The sequence below is a fragment of the Hemicordylus capensis genome, chromosome 1 (assembly GCF_027244095.1).
Source record: "Hemicordylus capensis ecotype Gifberg chromosome 1, rHemCap1.1.pri, whole genome shotgun sequence".
Lineage (NCBI taxonomy): Eukaryota > Metazoa > Chordata > Lepidosauria > Squamata > Cordylidae > Hemicordylus > Hemicordylus capensis.
The window spans coordinates 346,193,336-346,219,509 of NC_069657.1; the positions used below are offsets into that span (position 1 = coordinate 346,193,336).

General features: G+C 42.4%; 1 protein-coding gene and 1 long non-coding RNA gene across 14 annotated transcripts in view; one reads left to right on the forward strand and one right to left on the reverse strand.

The window, feature by feature from the left end:
- Positions 1-26,174, forward strand: part of LAMA2 (laminin subunit alpha 2) — a 759,697-nt gene that overhangs the window by 429,098 nt on the left and 304,425 nt on the right. The gene's annotated exons all lie outside the window — the stretch shown is intronic.
- Positions 8,145-26,174, reverse strand: part of LOC128340727 (uncharacterized) — a 112,253-nt gene continuing 94,223 nt past the window's right edge. For both annotated transcript variants that reach the window (XR_008313925.1, XR_008313924.1), the window contains exon 6: positions 8,145-8,324. This is a non-coding gene — a long non-coding RNA (uncharacterized LOC128340727). The remainder of the gene's footprint in view (positions 8,325-26,174) is intronic.

Consider the following 26,174-nt stretch of genomic DNA (forward strand, 5'->3'; position numbering starts at 1 on the left):
ATGTTGATGTCAATTATGGTTGGGAAGACATTTCTAAATAGAAAATTATATATTTTCCTGTAGTATGAGTTGCCCCATGCACATAATCTAGTCATCATGCTTGGAAAAATGTGTGAGGTCTCATTCTTTCCAGCTTTATGGTTGATGCTGTAAATTAGGACACTGTGTTGAAAATAAATCTCATTGAAATCAGTGAGTGTTACTTTGCATTACATGTGTTATGATCCAGATTGCCATAGAACTACATTCAGAATTTTGATAATTCTATGTTCTACAGCTCAGGGCCAATCTATAAGTTACTTTAATTAACCATGTAATTTTCCCTTGCATGAGCGTGTGTGTTTTTAAAATAGTAGTTGTCTAGGGATGAGAGGCATCAGGATTTGGATGATGGTACGCACAGAGGGAAGGTAAACCAGAAAAGCCAAAGTAAATGTCTCCCACATGCATTCTGACTGAGTTATCTTCTTTTCACTGTTTGGGATTGACTACTGTCTCCAAAACCATTTTTAAAGGATCAATTGAAAACACTAATAATAGCATCAGCAGCAGAAGTGGTATATATTGAAGGTACCTTATCATTGTTGACTTACTGAGGCTGGTTACCAGGGTGATTTAATTTCAGCTGAGGCAATTTAGATCATAATGCAAATGAAAAGTAAAAAGACTTGATTCATATCACCAATTAAAATTAAGATTTAATCTCTTTAAAAGCACCACCAAATTGTATTCCCATGGTTGCCATATAATACAAAATATGTCAGACCATATTTTTTGTTTCATTCATCTTCCACCATTTTAAGCTTAAAATTAGGAAGAAGGAAGAGAGAACTCTTTAATTCAAGGACCAATTACTATCTCATGGGGTAAAATCTGAGGCTGCACTGTGCATATTCTACATAAACTAAGACCTGATTCCTGCATACATTTTTTCTGATACCACTAAGTTTTCAAGATTCATAGCCTGACTACATCTGACCTTGGCATGAGTAAGGCCCAAATCAGATCATTTTCCTCTTCTTTTACTTTCTAGGTGGTTACAGATGTAGTCTGCAGAAGAACTCATTATTCTGTACCACCAACAGAACCAAGAAGTAATGGTGGCTTCAGCTACTTATAGAGAGAGATTGTACAAGAGATTGTTGCATCTGTAGCCACTCACATATTCCCTATCATACATTCTCTATCACTCCTCTCCCACCACATTTTTCATCTTTAAATCTCTTTCACATGTACCATTTTGTTACCAGGTTTGTTTTGAAGTGTGGTAATAACCACCCTTCATGACTATGCTTTGTTTAAAGTGGAGGAAATTAGCTTCCAATAGGTGCAAATTGGTATACAGTTATGTTAACCTTAAATACTAGGGAATGTTGATCTCAATATGGATGCACTGAAAAAAGTATACAGAAATGTGCCTTGAAAACAAAGAGGTCATTCACACAACCAGAATCTGGGTAGGACAAGTGTCCTACCCAGGTTTGGGAGCTGTGTGTGTTCCCAATTTTTGGTTGTGTGGGAACTACTTAGGAGGAGGGAGAAGTGATTGTGCAGAATCAAGGTAGGAGGCAGCTTTTCCTCCTACCTTGGTCAAATGCTGAGTATGAAAACTGGGTAGGACAGCATGTCCTACCCAGCTTTTCCTCCTACCCTGGTTCCACACAATCACATCTCCTTCCTCCCACCTAATAGTTTGCTTCCATACAACCAAAAATTGAGAGTACACACAGCTCCCAAACCTTGGTAAAATTTTGTTTGTTTAATTATTGTGAGCCAGCAAGACTCACATAACTGAGTTAACCTTAGGCAATGAGAGCTAATATGTTAGCCTAATAGAAAAGCAAATAGCTCCAGGAAATTCTAAGAACTAACCACAATGTCCAAAATTATAAATGTGAAATAGTGGAATACTAGGAGAAATCCTGCTTTTCTATATCTTCTATATTTCCTCTTGTAAGGACTTCATTGTTTCAGTTTATTTGTACTGTCTTAAGAACAGCAGACTAAAATATTTTTTAGAATATAAACTAATTATACTCTGTAATTATTCTTAGGCTGTTGCAAACATACTAGGACAACCATAATTTAATTTCATTAGTCTGATTTAATTTGAAACCATTGTAATTGTTTACAATTTTGAATTATAAGAGCCCTTGGGTTGTATGGTGGGGAAGAAACTCTGTTTTATTTTGTCTCTTTTATTGCCTTTGTAGCAGTAGTGCAACTTGGTTTAATTCTGTGGATTTTTTAAAAAAGTACTTTTTCTATGCAATGCAGTAAATGTATTCTGTACATAACATTGCCAGTGGTACAGAAATTGTCTCTTCTGTTCACTACTTCTGACAGAACACCATATTCTGGAAAATTGGGATTATTGGTTCTTGTTTCTGTAGGCTCCAGCCTTGAGATATGATGTTGGGCTAGATGACTGTAGGGTGAACTACAATAACGTGTGGCTGCTGTCAGGTTGTATGTGACATCTCAGACAGTGCACTGTAGCATGCATATGCTTGATATACCTCCTGTTTATATAGCTTGTTCAGCATTATCAAGCACCTGCATGGAAACTATAGTACCTGAATGGAACACTGCAAATAGAGTATTTTTTCCAACCATGCAGTTCTGTAGTTTTGTGATTGCATTGCATTTTTTCAGGTGTGCTTTTTTTTTTTTTTGAGCATCAGAGAAGTTATTTATTCACTCATAATTCAGTAACTGTACAAATTACATTACATAACATTACATACAAATATTGGTGAAGCTTTTACCAAGACCGGAGAACACAAAGGGCTTGAATCTGTTATCTGTTATATATTTGTTTCTTTAGCTTTTTGGTGTAACTCATCTTTTAGTGTTGATTCTCACAATACACTTATGAGGATGACTATCAATGTTCCCATTTTAGGACCTGGAAACTAAGACCACCTGACTGATCTGAGATTTGAATCTGATCAGAGATTTGATTTTTATTTCCAAGTCTACTCTAGCCCTGTCCATGTGATCAAATGAGTACTGAACACTTGTAGGGGCACTGTGATCATGGAAGCATTCTCCAGACACATTTCCCATGTTTTCATTGGAGTTGAAAGCATTGACTCACTGTGTGGCAGCTGTGAAAATACATATACATATAGAACTTTGTGTACAGGCTCCTTCTGCGGACGTGGGGAGTCTTCCATCATGATTTTGTCCTGTCCTGCAGTACGATTCAGTATCTCATGTGAATAGGACTTATGTCCACTGGTTCATGATGACACATAATTGTCATTTGTTAGGATCAATAACTGTTTGTCAGCCAATCATCCTAAATTATTATTGTTTCTAGATTGGGTGGCTAAACTGACGCTCTGTAGACCGTGGCTTAGGGGTGGGTTATTAATGGGCCTGCATTTCATGCCAAACACTTAGTTCACTAACTTTGTTAAGGAAGGAGGCCCATGTGGGCACTTGGAGCATTGGACTATGATGGACTGTACGTGTGTGTTAAGGCAATCATACAGGTTATGATAGGTTGTATGGCATCTGGAGCAGACGACTACATCATCTCCAACACGATCTATGATTAAGTAACAACAAATGAGTCCTAACAACTGTTTGCTATGTAAAGGTCTATATGGGGTATGAGGGTCGCTGCCTCCCATTGTGATAAAGCTGATCTATATAGTCTCCAGGGTGTAATACCTTGAGTGTTTCTTGCATCCAGTTAATTGGATTCAGGCTGACCCTGGCTGCTTGGCTGATGCCAAGGTTTAGGGTGAGCTTGTCTACTTGCTGTGCAGCTATGCTGGCTATTTGATCTATGACCGTCCCGGTAGCCTGAGGATAGGACGTGATGAAAATAGCAAACCAGGACACAACCATTTCTCTGTTAAGAGGGCCCATCTCAGCAGCTACTGATGGGGTTTCAGTTGGCGACCATGCTCTAAGCGTGGCCATTTCCTCAACAGGGGGCTGTCCCCTGTTAATGGTTGCTTCAGTATGACTGTAGACCATGGGCGCTATGGGTGCCACGGGCAGCTCTCTCTACCTGGGAAAGCGACTTCTTCCACTCCTGCCAGCAAGGCTGAATCTGGTGGTTCCATGGAGCACTCAAGGGTTTCCTCTTTTGCACCACCCTGGTTACCACAGCACCCTGGTGCAGGCCTACTACAAGAGGGAGAGAGAGGGCTTAGGGGCCTCCTTCTCCAGTTTTTATGGGGGAGAAGGAGAGGGAGCTGGGGAAGTTGGTGAAGGGGGAGGTGGTAGAGGGGGCGGGGGTGACATGGTGACATGACAGAGTGTGGGAAAGATGGGTCTTCTCTAAAAAGAAATCTGCAGCATGTTTATTAGCATTTCTCTCTTTCTCCAGTTGAACAATATACTCTTGCAGGCTACAGCATTGAGTCTCTAAACCTTTGTTAACTCTTTAAATTCAGCGAACCTTTCTTTAAAAACAATATTCTCATTTGAGAGAACATTGCTAAGAAACTCTGAATCTTGGAGGCGGGTGGTGTCATGAGAGCTCAGAGGAAGGCAGCCATTATGGGCCAGGACTACTTTACAGTGTAACAGGAAGAGACAAGTTCCACAAAGGTACAGGCAGGAAGAAGGAAGGGACTCTGCCTTAATTGCCTCCAATTAAGATCACCACTAGCAAATGCTAGTGCCACCTACTGGCTGGACATATTAGAACAACATTTCCACACAGGTGGTGACTCTGTCTAACTCTGCAGTGAGCCCTTTACTGAGTGCCGTAGCTTCTTTTAAATCTGAACTGAGAGCATCTCTCTCCTTGATACACTCACGCAATTTCTCTAACTCTTGCAACAAACTCCTTCTTCCATACCAAAACACATGCAACAACTTTCTAACTGACCAAAAAGCCAAATAGAGAATAAGGGCAGCAACAACCAGCATAACCAATAAGCCAAGTAAACCAAAGGTTTCCCAAGTGGAAACTAGAGACTGATACACCCAAGTTTGTACATCTAAACAAGGTTCTACCACGGGACAAGGAGGGGGCAGTTCTGGTACTGGGGCAGGCTCCACAACTGGGGAAACCAGACAAGAACTCTTCTCTCTTCCTGTGAGAGACTTCAAAGCATTACATATACTAACAAGCAAATGTGAAACAAGTTTCCACACCATCATAAATTGAAAAACCAATAGGAGCACAACAAACTTGAGTAAAATAGGGAGGGCCATGGGGAGGTTTCATGAAACTGCACACAAACAAGGTGTGAGACCCGAATCCTACTGCTTCTGCCACACACTCAGGTGCAGAACCTTTAAAGGCAGTCAGTGGATTGGGGTTCAATTGGGGGTATGCTCGTATGCACCTGTGCAGAGTAGAGCAGGCTTTCCTGGTACCATGTGATGTACAAGGATATTTTCTGCGGTGGGAGATTTTAAACCCAAATGAGAGTTTTTGGCTCTCAAGTCATGAGACTAAATTGCTAAATTTGCAGGTTGTACTGAAGCACAGTGTGTGTCGTGCACAGCATTTCTCTGTGAAATGGACTAGCTAAAGCTTCCAAAAGCAAGAAAAAAGCAAAGTACTTGGGGAGCTGGGCTTAGCTTCCCTACCGGAGGCTGAAGCCAAAATTAGGGAAGGGAGCTTGCTGCCACAGTGGTGATGCAGATCTAAGAGGGAGCTAGAGCAGACACCTCTCTGTTGAAGGCTACAAGTTAGGGAAGTCTGCTGGTAAGGAAAGTGCCAACACACATAAACTTAGAGCACAAACTTAAAGCACAGTCACAATGCAGCTTAGGAACAGCGCAAGAACTTGTCTAACTAAACTTCTTTAACTTAGAGCCTTAAAGATTCAAGAGTGCTAAACTGACTTCACCTCTAACAGTCTGTGGGCAAGGTTAGTACAATAGATAGAAACAGAAACGGAGCATAAAATCAAAGCAGAAAAGTCAGGATTTCCCATACCAAACTTTGTGTGACCAATTTTTGAGTTGTTTTTTTTTGGCTTGGCCCATTTTAGATGTTCAAATGTACTGCCCAAAATTTCTCCACCAATTATGTTAATAATTAATGGAATTGCTCCATGGTGATTGGCGAACACTGTGGAGAACTAGCAAGCTGGGGTGGAGCAGTCCTACGTCAGAATAATTTTTGTGCAAAGTTCTGGTCCTGGGGAAATGAACTGACAGAGAGGTTGAAGTTCAAAATAAAATGAGGTATAGCAGAGTTGATTAAAGCAATATTACTACTGAAAATAAGTTACAAAGATTGACCAGATACTTGCAAAGTGGCAATTTAGCTTGGTGTCCAAATTAAATGACTTCCACACTGGCTAGAGAAAATGAGGCTGTAGAGAAACAGGGTTTTGGATTTAAGAAAGAGCAAGGATAGGGAGAGCCCAGAGGGGTGTAGTGATTATCATACAACCACATCCTTCCTTTAGTGGCAATTGGACCCTTGTGGCTCAGGTGTAACTGAAGGACCTTTTCCCTCAGGGATAGAACCAGGCAGTAGCAGAGAACCAAAAGCAGCCCGGGAGTTAGGCAGCATGGGTAAATTCAGAAGGTGTCTTTTTTTCGTGCAGCCAGCTTCTCGTAGCAGCAAGGCAAGCTGGGTAGATTGGGCCAAAGAGGAATGCCGATTTGGAGGCTGGAAGTGTGAATGGTGTGAAGAGCAAGGCACATCCTGGTGTTATGGCAGATGTCAAGTCTATCGCTCATACAGCGTTTGACTCCAGAGTGTAGAGACCAAATGAAGCACACTGGTTCATGAAACCAGGGCCAGTTAAAGCCCAAAATGGACCCTGCGGCAAAATACTGGCCACTCCTTCTTCCTGAAGAGGGAAATTGTGGTGGGTCTCCAAAGGATTCATTGGTGATTCTCTTTATTTAGCAGGGGTTGAGTAACTGGCCCTATACTCCCCCAGCACAGTACTTGCAGTTACTGTTGCTGGTGTCTAAATTATGTTTCTTTTTAGATTGTGAGCCCTTTGGGGACAGGGAGCCATCTTATCTTATTTATTTTTTCTCTATGTAAACCGCTTTGAAAACTTTTGTTGAAAAGTGGTATATAAATATTTGTTGTTGTTTGTTTGTTTGCTGTGCTTGACTAAAAAAACAATGGCATGAATGATCATGAACAACCTGTATGTAAACTGACTGAATGGACGTGCAAGGGCGGTATCTATTAGGTTCAAAGGTCCCAGTAAACCAATCAGTATTTTTAATGAGTGCATCTCCCGAATTCCTTTTGCCCATTTAGCTCTTTTGTGATGAGGAAGGGAGTTGTGTTCACAGTGCCTTATCTGACTTTCCTGCTGAGGTGATCAGTGTTAGCTTCTTTGAGGTAACTGCAGAGGAAGGGAAGTAAAGGTTCTATCTTTAGACAGAAAAATGTTGAAAGTGAAGTTAACTTGCAAGCTAATTTGGGTCTGCTTAGACATATTGAGGCTATTCACACGATGGGAGAACCACTGGGCTCGGCTGCAAGCCCGGTAGTTCTTAAGCGGGTCACCCGTTTAAGTAGCCCTGTCCTTAAACCAGGTTTGCTGAGCGAGCACTCCGCAAACCCGGTTTTTCTAATCGTGTGTTGCCGCAGCACAGCTCTGCGCCGCGGCAACTCACAAGTAGACCCCCGACCTGGAGGCTCAAAACCAGCCTCCCAGCTCAGGGGTCTCTCCAGCATGCCCTGCGTGCTCGTGCAGGACATGCTGGAACTTCCAGGGGCCACGCAGCCCCCGATCCCCCCTCCCAGCCACCGCCGGCTCCTAACCCTCCTGAGGTGGGTCTCCATGATCGTGAGACCCACCTCACAAACTTGCAAGCTAATTTGGGTTTGCTTAGACATATAGGGAAAGGCACAAGGCTAATCCCATTTCAATTCACTTGGCAGTTGTTGAATCTGGGAGTGATTGCCCCACTGCCTGCTAAGTGACCTTTCTTCAATATGCCAATAAATGGTGGACCCACAATCCCATGATACTCTTGAGCATGACTGTAGTCCCAAACATAAGCAGAGAGGCTTTGGGGAGCCCACAAAAAGGCAGTGCTGGCAACACGCAGCCACAGTTTATTGCTGTTGAAGATTATGGGAGTTCTCCAACAACAGCTGGAGAACTCTGGTTGGCTACCGTGGCTCTGAGTCCTCAAATCTTCATCTTGAACTTCCACAGTTAATGCCAGATGCTTGAAAATTACATAATAAAAATTTATTTTAACATACTTATTCATTGCTATGCAGTGTTTTACAGTTTTTAAGTTCCTGAATTTAGTAACCTGCTTGTTGTTAGAATATAAAGTGGCGTAGGAGATGCCAGCAGCTCTTTAGAGAAATCGTTTTCAAAAACCATAGCTTCCATCAGGACTGTATCTTCCTTTAAAAAAAAAAAAAGACATGAAAATTTAGATAAAGACCTTTCTCAGGCACACAGTGAAAATCAGTAAAAATGTTCTCATAATTTGGAATCAGATGGCAGCAATCATGTTTTATAATTAAGAGATAATCTCCAAGCATCTGATATTAATTGTGGGAGTACAAGATGGAGATTTGAGGATGGAGAGACACATTAAGAATTTATGACGATTGATCTTGGCATTTCAGCTTTAGTTTATTGATTGTTTTAGTTACACTGCCTCATGTTTTTCTTCTGTTTTGTATTTGTTTTTTTCCATGCACCAAACATTCACAAACAATTCAATCAAACAGAACTCAACTTATTTACATCCAAGTACAGCCTCTGTCTATGTAAAATATGTTTAGTTGCCAAAGATACAATGAGGCCATGCACACAACCTGTTTTCTCGGAGCCGGGGAGGGACAGGGGGAAGGCAGGATCTGTCCTACTTCTCCCACACGATACGCACTGAAGCCCTGCTTGTTAGACTGCACTCGCAGACAAGAGCCACTGCGGAGACCAGCATGGCAGCAGGGAATCTAGGGGAAGGACACCCGGCCTCTGGATATTCCACAGCGCGCCACACAATCAGTGCAGTGCATTGGGTGAATCCCCCATGAGCTGGATGGTCCAGTGGCCTGGCTCTGTGTGTGTTCTGAGCAGCCCAAGCACATACATGACCACAGCACCAAGGTTAATGGTGCACTCATGCCCTTAACCATGGCTAAAGGCCAAGGTAAAAAGTTGGGCTACCTACGAGGGTAGCAACAGGATCGAGCTTGCACCACGCGAGCAGCCAAGCCCAGGCTCAGCTGCCCAAGCCTGGGTTGGGCTTCTTGTGAGAACAGCCTTTATTTGTGCCATCTACCTTGTTTTGGCTATTAATTTTCTGATTCTCATGTCATTAGAAATTAAAAGATGTTATTACTCGGAGAGAGCAATACAAAAATATACACATATATTGCATGCTATCATTTTAAAAGAAAACAATTACTTTGTGTAATAACAAACATGCATATGAATTTGGTTCCTGGCCTGTCTACTAGGTCCTCCTAGTTTAGTTTGGTGTCACATTTCACAAGCCTAGTACAGGATGAGGTTCAGGATGGTTTCAAACATCAGTTTTGCCCTTTGAGTGGCAATGCTGGGATTGTCATGAGGTTAGTTTGAACTGTGTTTTGGGACGTGAGCACGCACATATTAACTCCCCGCCCCCGGTGTGCCATCCTGCAGATTTATAATTGGGCAAGATGACAGTTTGCCCCATGTAGTTATGCATCTGCAGGATGGTGTGCTGGAAGTGGGCAGTGAGTCCTGTGCACTCACGTCCCTTCATTCATTCATTCATTCATTCATTCATTCATTCGGTGTGATCTGACATCTGCACCACCCCATGGAAACCCTTGCCAGGAAGGGATATATCAGAAGATGGAGCCTGGTCAGCCCAGAGTTTAGTGGAAAGGAGACATGGTTGACAACATTTGAGTGGATGAGCCATTAGTAAGAGCATCACGTGGCAAACTGTGATCGAATATCACCAGTGATACACGAACTTGGTAGATTAATGAAAACACCTTTGTTTATTTTGCAGCAGCTATCTCCTATATTATATCACTAGAATATATTGATATTTCCCTGCAAAACTAGCCTATAAACTTCCCTATTTAACTGCTATATCTATATAAGCCTTTAGTCTCTATAACTAGGCTTTTTATTATGTATATACTGCATGGCTTTAGTTATATTTAAATTATACTGTAAGAAAGTAAACACAATATGAATATTAGCATGTCTCACACATGGTGTCCTAAAGAGTTTTGCTTCATCTAAAAACACACTTTATTGCACAGTTAACGAGGCAGGATTCATACAGTTACAACAAAATGTATGCATTGCATTCAAACATTACTGAAAGTGGATGTTCATTCCATAATTTTTCCTCTTCTTTTCTGGTAAGCAGCTGAATCATAATTGTTCTCATCAACGTATGTATACATAAATATTGGAATCCAATATATGGAGTCCAATATTTATGTACACATATATTGATTTATTTTAAAAAATACAGAGTGGCTTACAACAACATCTTCTAAACCCATAATAAAAAGTCAATAAATATGTTATTAAAATGTTTTATTTTTTTAATGAAAAGGGAAAGCAATTGAAGACCTTCTAAATTCCTGGATTCCGTTGTTGATGCAGAGTCTTTAGCGGGGGTATCCAGTAACTTTTCTTGTGCGGTTATATTGGTTCCGTTTCAGTTTGTGACTCTTAAGGATGTGAACAAGCTGCTTGGAACTGTGCGTCCTACCACCTGTTCTCTTGACCCTTCACCAACATGTCTTATATCAAGCAGGGAGATAGTTGGAGGGAGCCTGGTTGAGATCATAAATGCTTCTCTGAGGGAAGGTAGGATGCCTCCTTGTTTAAAGGAGGCAATTGTTAGATTTATTTTGAAGAAGCCTACACTGGATCCCTTGGAGTTGGGCAATTCTAGACCTGTCTCCAATCTCCCATGATTGGCCAAGGTGACTGAGTGGGTGGTGGCCCCTCAACTCCAGACAGTCTTGGATGAAACAGATTATCTAGATCCATTTCAAACTAGCTTTTGGGCTGGTTATGGGGTGGAGACTGCTTTGGTTGGCTTGATGGATCATTTCCAAAGGGGAATTGACAGAGGGAGTGTGACTCTGTTGGCCCTTTTGGATCTCTCGGCGGCTTTTGATACCATCGACCATGATATCCTTTTAGATTGCCTGTGGTGACTGGGTGTAGGGGGCACTGCTTTGCAGTGGTTATGCTCATACCTCTTAGGCAGATTTCAGAAGATGTTTCTTGGAGACTGTTGCTCTACAAAGCGAGAGCTTTTGTATGGTGTCCCTCAGGGCTGCATTTTGTCTCCAATGCTTTTTAACATCTACATGAAACCACTGGGAGAGATCATCAGGGGATTTGGTGCAGGTGTTATTGCTTATGACACCCAAAATTACTTCTTCATGTCAGTTTTATCAGGCAATTGCATAATTTCCCTAAATGTCTGCCTTAAGGAAGTAATGGGCTGGATGAGGGATGAGAAACAGAGACTGAATCCAAACAAGATGGAAGTGCTTACATGAGGAAGCTGCAGTTCAGGAAATGGAATAGATCTTCCTGTTCTGGATGGGGTTACACTCCCCCAGATGGAACAGGTTCACAGTTTGGGTGTACTTCTGGGCCCAACCCTCTCCCTGATATCTCAGGTAGAGTCAGTGGCCAGGAGTGCTTTTTATCAGTTTCAAGTGGTTTGCTAACTGTGCCCTTTCCTGGAAGTGAGTGACGTTAAAATAGTGGTGCACATGCTGGTAACCTTCATTCTCGACTACTGCAATGCACTTTACATGATGCAATGCACTTTACATTGTGCCTTTGTACATAGTCCAGAAACTGCAATTGGTGCAGAATGCTGCTTCCAGATTCTGGAACTGTTCCGGAATGTCCCACAGAGATCATATTAATCCAATTCTAAAATATCTAAACTGGCTACCAATAGGATTCTGGGCAAAATAGAAAGTGCTGGTTATTATCTATAAAGCCCTTAACTTGGGCCCATTGTAATTGAGAACACCTTCTTCGTTCTCTTGTTGTCATACCATGGGCTTGGGCCCATGGTAATTAAGAGAACACCTTCTTCATTATAAACCCTGCCACCTATTAAGATCTTCAAGGGAGGCTTGTCTGAGTGTGCCACCACCTTGTCTGGTGCCGACTCAAAGACATGCCTTCTTTGTAGTTGTCCCAGGACTATGGAATGCACTTCCTGCTGTGACTAGAACTTCTCCATCCCTGTTGGCTTTTAAGTGACAACTGAAGAAACATCAGCCAAGCTTTTTAGCTAGTTGGTGTTTTAATGGATACTAGCTGACCCCGCACAGAGGATCTGTGGAGTTATGCAATGAGCCTGTGGCATCCCCCCGCAGCGCTCTCACTCACTATCCCCTCCACAGCGCTCTCGTTTATTCGCTCCCCCACAGCACTCTCGGTTATTCGCTCCCCCCAGCAGCGCTCTCACTCGCTCGCTCCCCAGCAGCACTCTCACTCGCTCGCTCCCCCGCAGCCCTCTCACTCCCCCGCGGCCCTCTCGCCCACCCGCTCCCCCCCCGCGGCCCTCTCGCCCGCCCGCTCCCCCCCACGGCCCTCTCGCCCGCCCGCTCCCCCCCCGCGGCCCTCTCGCCCGCCCGCTCCCCCCCGCGGCCCTCTCGCCCGCCCGCTCCCCCCGCGACCCTCTCGCCCCCCCGCTCCCCCCCCGCTGCCCTCTCGCCCGCCCGCTCCCAGCCCTCCACCTCTGCATCCTGACCGCTGCCATTATTTCTCTCGGTTTCAATGCTGGAACTCTGGCACACTCTAGAGCATCTGCGCGTTAGTACTTGATTGCTCCTCTCACCTCAGAGATCTTCCCACCCTCACCCGAACCCTTCTCCTGTTTCTTCCTCCAAGAGCAGCAGCAGTGGTTGACCGGGCTGTTCCTCGCTCCTGCCACCACCATGGCTGCTCGTTCCCCTCAGGCTGCTGACAGGCCCGGGCCCATCCCTTGCCTGCCTGCCTCCCTCTGACAATGACCTTGGTAGCCCCAAACAGCAGCAGTGGTTGACTGGGCTCCTCCTTGCTGCTACTGCTGCCATGGCCGCTCATTCCCCTCAGGCTGCTGACAGGCTCAGGCCTGTCCCTTGCCCTTCCTTCTGTCTCTCTTCCCCCTCCCTTCTTTTTCTCTTTCTCTCTCCTCCACTCGCTCTACCCCTCTCTTTCTTCTTCCTCCCTTCATGTTTTTTCTCTCTCTCTCCCTCACTCCCTGAGTTAACAGATTTTGTTCATCTTGTTTCCTCATTTAAGTCACACAACGGCATCCTCCTTCTCCTGAAGGGGCTCTTTCCTCCCTCATGACCCATCTTTTTGCAGACCTCTGCCTGCTATCCTTTTATATATATAGATAGATAGATTCTTCTCCTCTACAATCAAGAACATCTTCCAACCAGTAACAGTTGCATTCCAACTGACCTTAACCATCACAGGCTCCTCCTCCTTATCTGCATATGGAATCCCCACTGCCCAATCACCACAGTGCCACAGGCTCCTCCTCCCTATCTGCATATGGAATCCCCACAGCCCAATCACCATGGTGCTTCTGCTCTCACAGGTTCCTTCTCCCTATCTGCATATGGAATCCCCACTGCCAATCAGGTGCTTCTGCTTGCAAACTCTGTCAGCCAATCGCCTCCATTCTACCACGTCCCCACGTGTGGCCCGTCTTGGAGAATTAATAATATAGATTTTAATCTGGTGTTTATATGTTTCAACTGTTAAGATATTGGTTTGCTTTATTTTTGGTTTGTTTTATGTTATAAGCCACCTAGAAACTTTGGTAGTGGGTGGTATACAATTTTATAAAATAAATAAATAAAATCATGATCATGAAGGTTTTACCCTCTTTTCTTAAAAAAAAAAAAAAAAATCAGGGGAAGACTTTGTCAGGCCTGCTAAGGAAACACGGAGGCTATTCAAATGTGCGGAGGAAACTGGGCTAAGGGAACCCACCCAAGTTTTCCCACGTGTGTGAATTGCCTAAAGCCGCACGGCTCCCAGCAGTTAGCCCGCTTAATTGCCCCCCCCCAAATGAGGTTAGCAGAGGAAGCACTCCACTAACCCCATTTAGTTGATTGCGAGTTGCCATGGTGCGGCGCCATGCCACAGCAACTCACAAGTAGACCCCCAATTGGGAGGCAACAGCAAGCCTCCTGGCCTCTGGGGTCTCCCCAGAATGCTCTGCACACTTGTGCAGGCATCCTGGGACTTCTGGGGGCCAGGCAGCCCCTGATCGCCGTTGCCCCTACCGGCTCTGTGACAGAGCTGGTAGTTGTGTGGACAGCCGATCCAACTGCCCAGGGTGGGCTAGCCCCTCGTGCGTGGGGAGTGCAGGCTTGACCTGCTCTCCTCGCCAAACCCTATTAGTCTCTACACATCAGTTGAGTATAGAGCTTCAAGGTGTCAGGAGCTACCTGATAGATCTACAGCTATGAGGCTATGTATCTACAGCTGCCTCATTGGGCAGACTGCAACAGCCTTACCAAAATATAGAATTCTCAAGTCTTGAATCTTGCCAGAACAGGAAGGACTACAGAGGCTTCCTGGCTGGACCAGGCCTTTGTCTCAGTAACAAGGTCACTTTGCTCCTGGTGCACTCTGCTTGCTAATCCTGATTTTATTCAAACCCTGTGTTCGACACTGATATCCAATTTGACTTCTGATTCTGGCTTTTGATCTGTTTGCTCAGTTTGATCCTTGACTTCATTTCTGAGCCCCCCACCCCCCGCCCCATTATAGCTTGATTCAGGCTCCTAGTTTTTGAGCCCTAGCAGTGTTTCCAGCTCTTACTTTGTTTCCCATATCTGGTTACTGGCCCTCCCTACTCGCTCCTCCCTATTTAACTGGATTTTTTTGTTTTTATTGCGATTATTTTTGTTGTTGTAGCCCATGGGAAACTGAGATAATGAACTAATTCAGTTAACCACAGTGTTGTCTTGGGGTCCCTTAAATATATGTGATTTTTCCATCACCAAAAAGCAAGTTGCGAATTCTTACATGTAAAACAAGACATTTAGGAACAATGATTTCAGATCTGTGGGGGGGAAATATTTGCAAGGATTTACAATAAAGACAATTGCACAAATTAACGAAGGCCAGTGGTGTAGCCGCCATTGAACAAGGAGTGGGGTGGGGGGACAAATGTCCCTGGGCTGCTGCAGTTGGGGGGGGGTGGCACCACAGTGCCCCCTCACCTCTGCCACACAGCATGCCCTTGTCTTCCTGCTGCACTCACCTGCCAAACAAAGCACTCGCCAACTTTCCCCCTTTTTTGTTATTTTGATTTGATTTGGTGGGTAGAATTAATTGTGTTAGTTCTGTGTTTTTGTATCTATGCACAATTGAAGCCTGGCTTGTTGTGCATTTAATTGGGCATGGTGCACCATGCTAGGATGTGAACACACAAAACAACAGTTCAGAAAATGTCATCAATGTACAAATGATGTTATATCTATTTTTAGAGGATAAGTATCCCAAACATGCCACTGTTCCGCAAGGCCTAAATATCAGCCAAAACAATTAGGAAATTTTTGCACATGTCTAGTCTTCAGATTATTCATCTTTATCTAGTCTACTGCAGCCCACAGACAGATGGTGGTTAGAACTGAGACAACTGCTCCTCCTAGTTATGATATCAATGAAAAATAGAGTTCTGGATTATTTCTCCCTGAAGCTCATAAAGATGTCATTTGAATGAATCTGTTCATATGAAAGTACACAGAGGTATAGATATAGGCTTTATTTCAAAAACTGCTCTGAGAATTTTAAAGTCCATCACATTTGCATCCCAAGTTCCAAGCAGTTGATGGCAATGTTATGATGACCTATCTCATTTTATCCTCTCGATTCCCCGGGATGGGTTGAGACTTGCTCATGGCTACTCAGTGAGCTACATAGCTAAAGGAGAATTTGTAACCAGATCTCCCTCTAGTTACAAATTCTCCATAGCCATGAAGTGCTAATGTTGTCCTTTGTATTTCAGTGCAATACTTTCATACATTCTTACTGTCACTGAAAACAAGTTTTTCAAGTTCCTTGCCCTAGATTAGTATGACTACTTGACTAAACACACTTTGTTTAATTTATGCAGTAAGTTTCAGACAACAGCTGCCTTTGACATTAATCAAATAAATAGACTTGATTATGTTTGGTCAGCTGCATCTTATTATTTAAATATTTGGCTTCATTACATTTAATTTATTGTTATTGCAAGCTCTCTCCAAGGGCAGAAAATAGAGTTTACACTGCTTTGTTTTTTGATGCCTTTTTAAACAGCACCAGGCCTAGAGTTAGGGACCATGCACTTTTGCTCTAGATTAAGCTGAAATAACCACAACACTGTTTCCCATACTCTCAAGATCTACTTACATAACCAGATATTGAGAGAGAACTCACAAATTCACTCTGACCTATGACTTGTTTAGCTGTTCAAGAAGTGATTCTTAGGTTAGTTGAAAAGGAGTCAACTGTATCTCTTCACTCACTCCTTTTAACCCAGGAATAGTGATCACCAGCCAGACTGTTATTTCTGAGTAGATGAATTGCACAGATTAATTGTAGAGAAACAGAGTGGTGTGTATATGAGCTAAGATAGTGAATGAGAACTAATGTACAGCTAAAACAACCTGGATTTTTGAAAATATACACTGGGCTTGTGTCAGAAATAAGTTTGTGTCAGAATCAGAGTGTGGGTGGAACAAGGTTACCCCCCCCCAGTAAGCCCAGTGGATGTTTGCTGGGGGGTTTCTTTCACCCCCGCCCCTCTGAATCTTGACTGAGTACTAAGCCCATGGTCACTAACTTGATGGAGCATTATACACCAGCCACTAATTAGCATGCATTGCAAGAGTAGGGTGGCAGGAAACCACTTTTTTTGCCTATATTATAATCAACTTGACTTTGACGACAGAAGGATGTTTAACTATGTTATGGAAGAACTAATCCTCATCAAGAGATTTTTTAGTATATACCCAGGGCTCAGCAACCTATGGCACACATGCCAAAAAGCGGCATGTGAAGTGATTTTGAGTGGCACTTTGGCCCTGTGCCATCATGCTTCCCCCAACTGTACTCAGTAGCCCAAAGTTGCCAGTGCCTGCCAGATGCTGTGGCTGCTTTTTCTTTCCTCCTCTCCTCCTGCAGTGTTCCTGTAATTTGAAGAAGAGAAACTTGCTTATGAGGAACTTGGCTCTTTGATACCTGGCAGGGAACATAGCAGTAGAGGGGCAGCAGAGCATCTTGCCAGGTAACAAAGAACTAAGCTATTAATCACTCTCCATGTTAGAGTCAGGGCTCGAGGTGTGCAAGCAGGCAGTGCAGCTGAGGGCTTCTTCATGCCATGGCTCTTGAGGCATCTGCTGGTGCTTCCTTGGGCTTCCTGCCAGTGGGAAGTCTTCCAGAAATGCTCCCACTACTTCTCAGTGGACAGACACACAGACATACACACACCAGGTTCACACTGCTTGCAGATGCTAAACAAACTACCCCTCTTCTCTCCCATGCCTCCTTTTCTTTCCTCTTTTAGTTGTGTGTGTCCGTGTTCACACATGCATAGATGCCAACTTGCTGCAACATTTCCTCTTTGCTTCCTCTAAGCATCCCCTGCACTCTGAATAAAAATTAGGGCTTTAATGTAGGGTTTTAATTATTTTAAGTTCAGGCTTTAAAGGAAGTTTCTAACCCTTGTGAGCGTGTGTGTGACCCCTACAGCTCAAAAATGAGTCCTGTGCTTGTAGAGTTGAGCTGCTTCAGTCCATAACTTAGTGATGTTAAAATGTATGATATTACAAGCATGTGAAAATGTAATTTAGAGTGATTAAATGAAGATTTGGCACACTACTACTGAGAACTTGCTGACCCTTGGGATTTATCTATAAGCTGACTCTCCTGGTCCTTGTTCTTATACTTGCAGCCCCAGTTCCTTCCATCCATACTTGCAGACTGGTTACTCTACTGATCCCTAAGTCGATGCCCACATGCTCACATCCTGATCTGCTATCATTCCAAAAGTGCAGCTTTGAGCACAACTTGGCAGTCTTATTGCCATGTGTTTAACTTTGTTTGTTGCACTCACATTTTTGCTCCTCTACGTTTTAGCAACAAATGCTCTTCAATTCATGCTAAAACACAATGAGGCTATTCTCATGACACAAGCTTACCCTAGGCAGCTCATGTCACCTGGAGTGCAAGGCTCCTGGTTGCTCCAGAAGAGGGTAACTCGACTTGTTAACCTGGCATTTTACCAAGGTAAAATGAACCTGCGGTTGGTTTTTCCTCCAGGTAAAAATGCTTTTGCCCAGCCCACCACCATTTCCAGCAGTGAGCCGGCGGGGGGTGGGTGGGGGGGGGAGCGGCTTCACTCATGGCACGTGGCACTCTGGGATGCAGGAGGGGGAAGTTCTCCCACTCCCACCTTTTACTTTGCTGTGTCACCGCTCGTGTGTCTAAGGCAAAGACGATTACGTCCATCTGCCAGGGAGGGCAGGAGAGCTCTTACCTTCCCTGCAGACCTCCTCAGAGGCAGTGTGAGGTCATAAGAATGAGCTCAAAGCATTTTTTTTTCAGAATATCAATGCATTTTCCCCAGAATGCTAAAATCCTCATAATTACTAAAGAGTTCCATCATTATGTTACATGCACAGGATGAGGACAGCAGGATTCTTCTGGGAAAGTATACAACATCAATTATGATAAATAATGGGTGTCATTATGATCAGTGTCAATACCAAATTAATTCCAAATGAATTACTGAGTCAGGAAAGCATAGTAAAGTTAAATATAATAATTAAGAGGGTTTGTGAAAATCTAGCATTTTTATATGGACTGCTTTGACCTTCTTTGGGGTTGTTCGAGCATCAGGAGCCTGTCCCCAATTTTAAATCTGCCTTTGCAGTCGGAAATTTGACTTTTCAGGAAATTATAAACTATTGACCCAGGTATGTGTCTGCAACTCTTCATGTTGTATTAAAAAAAATATATTGAAAATGCTAGAGTTGTCCTTCCGGATAACCCTCTATCTTGTTTTGAGCATAGAAATATGGGCACAAACCCAGCTCCAACTATTAATGTATGATGTGGGCATATTTCTCATGGTTTATATATTACTTAATTTCCAGTGTCAACACAAATGATCCTATGATTCTGTTGAAAATTTGTACTACTTTCAGATCATCAGAATAAATATTGTCCAAGAGTGAGAAGACATGAATGGCTTTGTCCCCTTGACCTTGTTTTGTTCTTAAGGGAAAGTGAAATAAATATAAGAAAAAAACAGCTGTCATTCAGGATAGATTTGACACAGTTAATAATATTAGCTATGAAATCATTCGTTTTTTCCTATAAAGGAATCATTTCTAACATGTTGTCAATTGTGTGATCAGGAATTCTTGCAACCCACAGTACACTTTATTTAATACTTGTATATTAATTTTAGTTGCAAGCATGTTGATTTTGATTAGTCCAAAAACTAGGATGGTGGACTTGATGAAGAAAGTGTGTGTCTATATTTATGTTCATGCCATAATATACTGTATTTGTGGTGTAGCTAAACAAACAAAAAGTAAACCAAGATTATAGGCTCAGATTTCACATGAGACCACAGCTGTGACAAACCAAGGTTCATTCATTCATTCAATCAATGTAGTTGATCTAAGATTGTAATAAATTTTTATTGAACCAAGGTTGACAAACCAGCTTCAAATCTGTAAAGATTGTGGTTTGATTGCACAGAATAAACTGCAGTTAATTGACTGCTATGAATTTGGACATACAAACCAACCACAGTTAAACAAAATAAACCAAAATTCCCCAAGTTTTTGCACACTCAAGGTGTGTATACACACACACACATACACACACACACACACACACACCATCATATTATAGGCTTCTATAGCCACAGTCAGAATTTTTTAAAGGCAGTTATATTAATTATTTATAGAACCCAGAAACCAATTCAGTGGACAGAATCTTCTGTTTGTATAAGCCAGTATGTCTACATTCTGCTCAGTGGAGTTAGGTCAACTTAAGGGTAATTTATAACTGCAGGCAAGCCATATTTGTAATTTGCAATTGCATGATTACTATATGTATTAGTTACCTGTTGATGTATTATTTTGCTGATATCTTATTGTACAATATGAAAAAAGCCAACTATATCAAGACTTCCAAACTGCCATTTTCTTTCAAAGTATACAAAATTAAGTTACTTTCTTTGTTGTGTTCTCTGTGCAGTTCTACCTATGGAATCTTCCCTTGTTGCAGGGTTCTGATGACCAGAAACTTCTAGAGCTGCCTAATTTTTATTTTTATTTTTTGGGGGGTACAAGTCCCACCCTGAGATGTGACAGGTGTGGCTTATGTCCCTTGCCTCAGTTCCAAGACCGTGGCAGCATGGAAAGATAATTGTAGAAAGTTCTGTCACAGGGAGAGGTAGGGTTATGTGACTGCACAGATAACCACTCAGAAAGCATCCGTTATAGGGTTTGTTTTTTTTAAAAACCACTTTTCTTCTATAATTAAAAAAATCTGATTTTATTTCTTACCAAGTAAGATGACAATTGCAAATTAATTGAAGTAATTCAAAAACCTAAAAAAATTACCTTCTACCTAAAAAATGGGTGACAGCAGATTAGTGATGGAAAAGTCGGAGGAAATGAGAGCAATCTTCATCCTCTAAAGGCTGAAGATTAGTTATGTCCGTAGCAGTCACTTAATAAGTTCTCACATGTGAAGCTGCATTATCTACTTCCTTATCTTTTTTCGGATCCAGCAAGGTTACATCAATATCCTGAGGAAATGTAACTTTCTATTTTAAGATTTTGTTACATGGCAGGATATTATCTTCATTCAGCATGTTTACAATTGTGGTATTAATTTGTGTCTGCTTGTGCTAGTTTGAGAACAGTTGCCCTAGTAACTTTAGAACTTAACCCACTGATTCAAGATAAAAATGTTCTTGATTTTATTTTGTAAATTGTGATATCTTCACCTTTTCTTCATTTTAAATTCTGGGGGGAAATGACAAGGAGATAAAACAAGTAGTCTTTTTAACACTTTAATGGCATATATGTGTTAAAGGAATGAGCTGTCTGCCTCCATTCAAAATGTAGCAAACAACACAGATAGGTCCAACTCACTTTGGGCTGAATGTGATTAATACAAATAGTCCCCCTTTCAGCATACTTCTAGATGACTTGAAATAGCCAAGTTCATGCACAACCATGGTTAATCCTGATTCTGCATAGCATCCATGACCCTTGGGCTCACTTTCCCCTCTCTCTTTGGTGTGTGAGAAGGAGAAGCTTTCAGTTTCAATCCTCTGTTTAGAACAATCCAGAATTTGCCATGATATCTGAACTCACCAAACCCCATCTTGTCCTAACCAGCTTGTAAACAAGTATCATCTCCCAGTATCATGTCCTAATCTGTTCACAAACCCTGGTTAGACTAAACCAGGATTTTCTGTGTTCATGTCATAACAGATCCCAACTGGTTCTAAACTGCATAGAAGCTTCTCGCCTCCTCCCTCACACATAGAGTTAGGATAAAGGGAAGGAGCAGCAGCGGCTGGTGAGGGCAGTCGCAGGGGTGGTGGCAGCAAGAGGCACCTTTAAAAATAAAGTAGCATCTGCTTCCCAGTGTTACTACAGCACCTGCAAACTGTCTCAAGCAGCGGCACTTCACCCAGTATCCCGTGCACGCCAGCAGTGCTCCATTCAGCATCCTGCATGGGGTGGCGGTGCAGCCCTGCCTCTGTGCATGTGCAGAGGGCATTTGCGTTGTCAGCTTGGTGTTGCTGACCACACAAATGGTCTCTGTTCATGTGCAGAGGCCAGGGCTGTGCCACTGCCCCACACAGGATGCCAGGTGGAGCACTGCTGCCCCACATAGGATACCAGGCATTGCTGCCTGAGACAATTTGCAGGTGCTGTGGTAATGCTGGTAAGCACTTCCTAATTTATTTTTAAAGGTGCCTCTCACCGCCCCCTACCCCATCTTCAGTGGCCACTACTGGGAAGGAGGGAGCATATGACCCCAAGGTTCACACCTATTCATGCATGTTATGCTAAACCACAATTTAGTATTGCATCTGGACGTTACTTTAAAAAAAGAAAGAAAAGAAAGCTGACATTTTGGAGGACCTTAAGGGGCAATTCCCCCTGTGTATACTACTACATTAGCGTTCCTTCCTTCTCTTTCTCCCTCTAGCTTTCCCTCTAACAGAGATTCCCAGATGTTGTTGACTACAGTTCCCAGAATCCCCAGCTGCAATGGCTTTTGCTTAGGGATTATGGGAGTTCTAGTAAACAACATCTGGGAATCCCTGTTGGAGGGAACACTGCTTTTAATCTTCAACTCATCTTTCAGTCACCTCAGCAAGGTAACATAATATGCACCAGTGATGGTATGCCCCTTTTGTAGATACTCCACAAGCACCACCCCCTCCACATCCCAAAAAATGGTTGACATGACCTTGCCTGTTGATGGGATAGACTTGGCATTCTTTGGAGATACTTGGCATTAATTCAGGAGCGAAACTACCATTGAGCAATAGAGTTCAAAGAACCCAGGCTGTCAATGGGAAGGGTCAGGTGAGATGCATCATGCACGTGGCATTATGCACACATGGGCATGGCCCAGTCTCTGGAGGGCCCGCCCCAGCCCTCTGGAATGCATTACCAGCCAGTGAGGAAGAGGAAGTGAAATGCACCCAGCCAGCAAATGCTGGGCATCACTGGCAGGGCCACTGATGGGGAAGGACACAGGCTGTCATTCAGCTGGTTTCGCCAGTGGGGGGACTCAAGATGTCTCCATTGCTTGAACTGCTGCTTACCCTCAGGTGTGAAGTGATGAACCCATGTTTCATCAACAGTTAGGAAACGTTGCAGGAATCCATCTGGATTGGCCAAAAACAATGCTAAATTATCCTTGATGTCCGTGTTCCCTCTAACAGGGATTCCCAGATGTTGTTGACTACAACTCCCATAAAAGCTATTGCAGCTGAGGATTCTGGGAGTTGTGGTCAACAGCAACTGAATCCCTGTTAGTGGGCCCCCCCCCTCTCTTTCTCACGTATACACACACCTACATTATGATGATGTATTTTTCTATATAAAGCCAATTGCTGTTGGATCATTCACAAATCACCATCTTTTTTCTTTTTTGCAAATTATCTGTAGTTTAGTCTACTGGCTAGCTTGTAGTAATTGTTTTTCAGATACATAAACAATTCTTTATGCTGACATTTCTAACTTTCCTCCTATAAGCAAGATTGTATCCAGCTGAGCTTTGAGCAGTACCAAACCCCATTAATCATTTCAGAAGATAAATTCTACCAGTCCCAAAGAAAACAGATCTACAAATTCTGCATTGCCTACTAACTGTACGATTAATAGAACTGTAGAATCTCATAAATTATAAATGAAAAGGAACGGTTAAGTTTTCTAGTCCATGTAGATATATGTGTGGATTCCAGCAGTATTAGTCACCCATTGCAGTGCACACACTATCTACTCTGTAGTAGCCTCATTAACTTCACTGGCAGTATTGTGGAATAAGTAGTTTGTAGCTTGTGGCAATTTACTTGTTATCCTTTAAAACATTCTGAGAAACTGCTGATACCCATGAGTCAAAATGTGATCCTCAAAAGGTTTTTCACCATTCCGCTGCTAAAGTAAATGACACATTTGTGCATAATCATTCAGGAATGAAACTCACTCAGCCATGTTAAATACTGCTTGACACAATGTGTATTCTTATAGTTCTCCATAAAAGAGAATCTCTTCTCAATTAACAACCAGTATTATGCAGAGTTAGTTGTGTTTGTAAGCCCATTAATTTCACTGGGTTTAAGCACAACTAATTCTGCAAAGATTGGCTTGTTGATTGCAGCTAAAATCAGTGGAATAATAGAGTAGCAACTGGTATTTAACATACCTTTAAGTAATTTATTCAACCCAAGCATTGCATGACTTTATTGCCCACAGTTCTTAGTGATATATTATAACATTATGTCAGTTGTTATAAAATCAGTGAATGTGACAAGCAGACCCCACCAAACCAAATGTAGCCCATCATTCCAATAGATCAAATAATACAGTTATTAAAAGCATCCAGCAGCCCACAGAACATTACTGATGTTCAGCTCAGCAGTTTTAAGTTCTATAGGCCTGGCTTACAAGAAATGTAGCAAAGGAAATATAGGGCACACCTTGATGTTTCTAATTTGGGGTAATTGGGCATACCAAGATATGCTGGAGCTTTAATCTGTTCTAGTCCTGCACTAGTTTGCATGGTTGAAAGGAACCAATGTAGCACAAGACTATGCAAGCTGCTTTCTTGAGGTAGCATAGGGAAGCTCCCTTCCTTAGTAACAAACAAGGGAAGTCAGTAATGTGGATAATGAACATGCTGCCCAAGATACAGACTATGAGGTTATTCACATGGATGTGCAGAGTTCTGTGATGTGATGCCCACTGAGGAAAATGGGCCTCTCGTCACACAGCTGTGTTTGCACAACTTTAAGTCGGAGTGGAACCACTTTGTTCTGCAACAGCATGCAGCAGCTATGTTTTGTTGCATGGTATGCAAGTGACACTCTATGAATGCAAAAGCTGGACTTTGAAGAAGCAAGATGGAAAAAGTATTGATGCTTTTGAACTTTGGTGCTGGAGAAGACTTTTGAGGATATCATGGACAGCCAGGAAAGCAAACAAATTGATCATAGAAGAAATCAATCTAGAAATTTCACTCAAGGTGCAAATGACCAAGCTCAAACTCCCCAAAGGCCTCACAATTTTAAAAGAACATGTGGAAGACACCAGCAGCCACTGGAGGGATCCTATCCTGGGGCTGGATACTGGGCTGGTTACTCTCCCTTTGCCAAATATATAATAGAATTTCCTTTAAAAGGTGCCTCTTTAGGAGGGGTTATTAGAACCTAATTTTACTCTCCATGTTGTGTCTGGTCCCAAGTCATTACCAAACGAGCCAGTGGCAACCATAACTGGATATCCCCATATCTGAACTTGATAGGCAGCAGGGTTCATGACAAAAGAGGCACTCTCTTAAGTATCCTGGACCCAAGCCCTTAAGGGCTTTATAGATTATAATTTGCACTTTGTTGTTTTGCTTGGAAACATAGCAGCAGCCAGGGCAGTCCTTTTAAAATCAGAGTTATATGTTCTATTCAGGTTGTCCCAGAGACTAGGCTGGTTGCCACATTCTGCACCAGTTGTAATTTCTGAACTACGTAGAAAGTCAGCCCCATGTAGAATGTAAGATTAGAATAAGAAAAGGTAATGGACCAAAACTCAACAAGACTGGCAAGATACTAACTGTTTGAGGAAGTCAGAAATGCCTCAATGGCTAGTTCTTAAGAAACCTTATGTTGTTAAAATTCAGTGACTAGATAACCTCTGAAGAATATATATGTCTTTAGGTATACAAAATTTCAGGGTTATATTCACCACAAATAACCTTTAATGCTGTGGGCTTGAATGAAGTACCATCTACTTTCTATTTAAATAGAAAGCTGTCTCAAAGTGAGGAAATAAAGTAAGATATACAATCCCTTCAAAATAACACTTAAAAAAATAACCTAGATAGTTTTCAAAGAAAATTATGCCTAGATAGTTTTCAAAGAAAACAATGTGACGCAAACTAAAATTGTTTAAAGCTGCATAAATATGTGTACCACCCACAAGAGTGTGAGAAGAGGACTGGTTTATATGCCATGATAGATATTCTCTGCTTTTGTGCCCTGCTTTGAACTTTGAACAAATTTCTGTAAAGTCCTGGGAGCCTGACTTGAAGGAGCAAAAAGTCAGTTTTCTTAGGAAAGGACAAACAACACTGTGCTCTTAGATTACTCCTGTTGTTTATGAGAACAATTCAGAAAAGAAGGAAGTTGCAGACAAAGTTTTTTTTAAAAGTTAATTTAATAGTGCCTGATGACTGATACTTCCAAGTCCATATGGTTTCTTCTGTGAATCAATTACTTTACTAATTATACGGGAACAGGCGTGCTTGAATAGTTAAACTGGAGATGTCAAATAGCATTTTGATGTTGTTAGCCAAGAACGTTCTAAATGCTAATAAAGTACATACATCCACTGTCTGAAATTTGGGATGGAACATCTACACATTGTGCCAAATCTTGCCAGATCTTTGCAGATCCATTGAGAAATGGCTGGGTCAAACAACCTCCCTATC